The sequence below is a fragment of the Desmodus rotundus genome, chromosome 4 (assembly GCF_022682495.2).
Source record: "Desmodus rotundus isolate HL8 chromosome 4, HLdesRot8A.1, whole genome shotgun sequence".
Lineage (NCBI taxonomy): Eukaryota > Metazoa > Chordata > Mammalia > Chiroptera > Phyllostomidae > Desmodus > Desmodus rotundus.
Window position 1 is genome coordinate 53,282,531 of NC_071390.1, and position 3,534 is coordinate 53,286,064.

Here is a 3,534-nt window from a genome sequence, read left to right on the forward strand (position 1 = left end):
CATCATGGGAATGTGAGTCAAAACCACAGTGAGATACCACTTTAAACCCAGTAGGATGGTTATAATAAAAAAGACAGATAATAACAAATGTTGGCAAGAACATGAAGAAATTGGACTCTTGTACATTGCTGAGGGGATTGTAAATGACGCAACCACTTTAGAAAATGACACAGCCACTTCTAGGCAGATATCAAGAAAAATGAGAACAGGCCTTGCAGAGACTGCCACCACTTCGGACCTTCCGGTGTCCAGCCACAGTCAACCCCACAGTCATACCATGTTCTTTGACATTGCTGCTGACGGCAAGCCTTTGGGCCGCATCTCCTTCCAGCTGTTTGCAGATGAAGTTCCAAAGACGGCAGAAAACTTTCGTGCTCTGAGCGGTGGGGAGAAAGGATTTGGTTATAAAGGCTCCTGCTTTCACAGAATTATTCTGGGATTTATGTGCCAGGGTGATGACTTCACACGTCACAATGACACAAGTGGGAAGTCCATCTGCGGGGAGAAATTTGATGACGAGACTTTCGTCCTGAAGCACACAGGTCCTGGCATATTGTCCATGGCAAATACTGGACACAACACAAATTGTTTCCAGCTTTTCCTCTGCACTGCCAAGACTGAGTGGCTGGATGGCAATCATGTGGTCCTCGGTCAGGTGAAAGATGGCACATATGTTGTGACAGCCATGGAGCGCTATGGGTCCAGGAATGACAAGACCAGCAAGAAGATCACCATTACTGACTGTGGACAACTCTCATAAATTTGACTTGTGTTTTACCTTAATCACCAGACCATTCCTTCTGTAGCTCAGGAGAGCACCCTTTCACCCCCATCTGCTTGGAATATTCCATAATCTTCATGCTTTTGCCTTAGTTTATTGGGTTCCATGTTTTCCCTACCCCTTCCAAGTCCAGCTGGATTGCAGAGTTAAGTTTATGATTATGAAATAAAAACTGAACAACAAAAAAAAGAAAAAGAAAAATGAGAACATACGTTCACATAAAAAACTTGCACGTGAACTTTATAATAGCATTCTTCATTATGTATTTAGTGTAAAAAATAGTGTTCTTTATGTGTTTCATTTGCACTGCCTGCAGAGAAAGTCTGTAAGCCCATGAATGCAAGTACCATGTCTGATTTTGCTCGTTACTGTTATGTCCTCCATGAAGCAGAGGGCCCAACGTAGGGGAGGCAGTCGATAAATAGTTGAATCAATGAACAAATAACATGCAAAGAAAGAATACCCAAGTAATATGGCTAGCACTTACTCTCCCTTAAGAAACTAATTCCTATTTGGAAATTGGTTGGTGGAATAGGAACAAGAGGAGTTAGTTATGTAAATCTGATATTCTATTGAAAAGGTTTTTTTAAAGATTTTATTTATTTATTTTTAGAGAGAAGGGAAGGGAAGGAGAGAGGGAGAGAAACATCAATGTGTGGCTGCCTCTCACGCGTCCCATACTGGGGACCTAGCCTGCAACCCAGGCATGTGCCCTGACTGGGAATCGAACTGGTGACCTAAAGTGACATACCACATATATACAGAACTCCCCTTCATAGAGTATAAACTGAAGTTGGAACAAAACAGAGATTATTATAGTCACTGCTATACTCATGGAACATACATATATAAAAATGTAAAATTTATCTCAATGAATTGTCACAAAGTGAACATAATCTTGGAACCACCCCCTACTCAAAAAAACCCAACACTCCTATTTGCAAGAAGCTCCCTTCCATGACCCCTCCCAATGACTACCTTCTCCTTCCTCCCCACACTAAACACTTTCATGGCTTCTAACACAGATTTGTTTGGTTGGTTTTTAGTGTATATAAATGAAATAATACAGTACGTATCTTTTTTAGTGTCTGGCTATTTTGGTTCAGCATTTATCTGTGACGTTGTATGTAGCTGTAGTTAATTTATTTTCATTGCCATATAGTACTCCAACATGAATACACTGCAGTTTATGAATCTGTTCTCTTTTGTTTAAAAAAAAAGTCTTTATTTATTGATTTGAAAGAGAGAGAGAGAGACATCGATTTGTGGTTCCACTTATTTATGCATTCATTGGTTGCTTCCTGTATAAGCCCTGACTGGGGATTGAACCTGCAACCTTGGTATATCAGGAAGGTGCTCTAACCAACTGAGCTATCTGGTTAGGGTTAGTATCTGTTATTTTCTCTTGTATTTTTTGAAAAATTTTATTTATTCATTTTTGGAGAGAAGGAGAGGAACATCAATATGCGAGAGAAATGTGGTTCAGTTGCTTCTCTCACACCCCCAGTGGGAGGCCTGGCCTGCAACCCAGGCACATGCCCTGGCGGGGAACCTAACTAGTGACCCTTTGCTTTGTGGGGCAATGCCCAGCCCACTGAGCCACACCAGTCAGGGCCCTTTTCTTCTCTTGATGGACACTTGGGTTGTTTCCAGCTTGGAGCTATTATGAATAATGCTGCTATAAATATTCTTGTACATATCTTTTGAGGTCTTGCACATGCATTTCTGTTAGTTCTATCCCTGAGAGTGGAATTACCGAATCCCAGGACGTGATCTGTTCAGCTTTAATGATGCTGACAGACAGTTTTTCAAGAATGCCAGTCACTCCATACACTTGCCAGTGCTTAGTGGCCTTTGATGTCTCAATATTTAGTAGCTGATGCCTCCCTTTCAGAAAAGGGTGGCCCTAGCTACGGGGACTGCAATGACTTCCTACAGGTCCTACAAATCCTCTCCCGCACTCATTCCTGTACAGGTCAGCATAGCCAGTTGAACATTTTTGGGTTCATTTCTTTCTTTCTTCTGAAGTTTGAAATGTTTCAAGTCTACACACAAAAAAGAGAAAATAATAGAATTGATGCCACACCTCACCCCTTAGTTTTGTCAAGTCTCAAGGTTTTGTAGTATTTGTTTCTGATCAATTTTTAAAAACAAAACAATTGCAATCCTGCCCTCACCCAAAACCAGAGATAATTACTGTCCTAAATTTATCATTCCTTTAGTTTTCATAATTTTACTACACATATATGTATATATAAACAATATATAATATTACTTTAAATGTCTTAAAACACTATATAGACAATATTATAAGTATCCTTCTGCATCATGATTTTATTGGTTGCTGTGATTTTGAGATTCAGCCATGTTTATTCACTCTTGGTGTTCTGGATATATTAGTAAACAAAGATGATAAAGTCTCTGCCCTTCTGAGACTTTTATTCTAGCAGGGGAAGACAGCAAGTAAACATTAAGTACATGTGAAGTGTATTGTATATCATTTATCATTTGAAAAGAGATCTTGCTTGAGAGAAAGGAAAAGCAGAGCAGGGCAGGTGGGCTCAGGAGCATCAAGGGGAAAGGAACTTGTGACAGTGATCTGTACACTGAGTGGCTGAGGAGGGCCTCGGGGTGAAGGTGACGTCTGAGCCAAGACTTGATGGAGGTGAAGGGGGGAGCCATGGAGAGCGCTCCAGGCAGCGTCAGAAAGAGAATAGGTGTGGTGGAGGTGCCAGCCATGGAGGGACTTGTAG

General features: G+C 40.9%; 1 pseudogene; it reads left to right on the plus strand.

The window, feature by feature from the left end:
* Window positions 1-277: 277 nt before the first annotated feature.
* LOC112305561 (peptidyl-prolyl cis-trans isomerase A pseudogene) lies at window positions 278-760 on the plus strand (annotated as a pseudogene).
* Window positions 761-3,534: the final 2,774 nt, after the last annotated feature.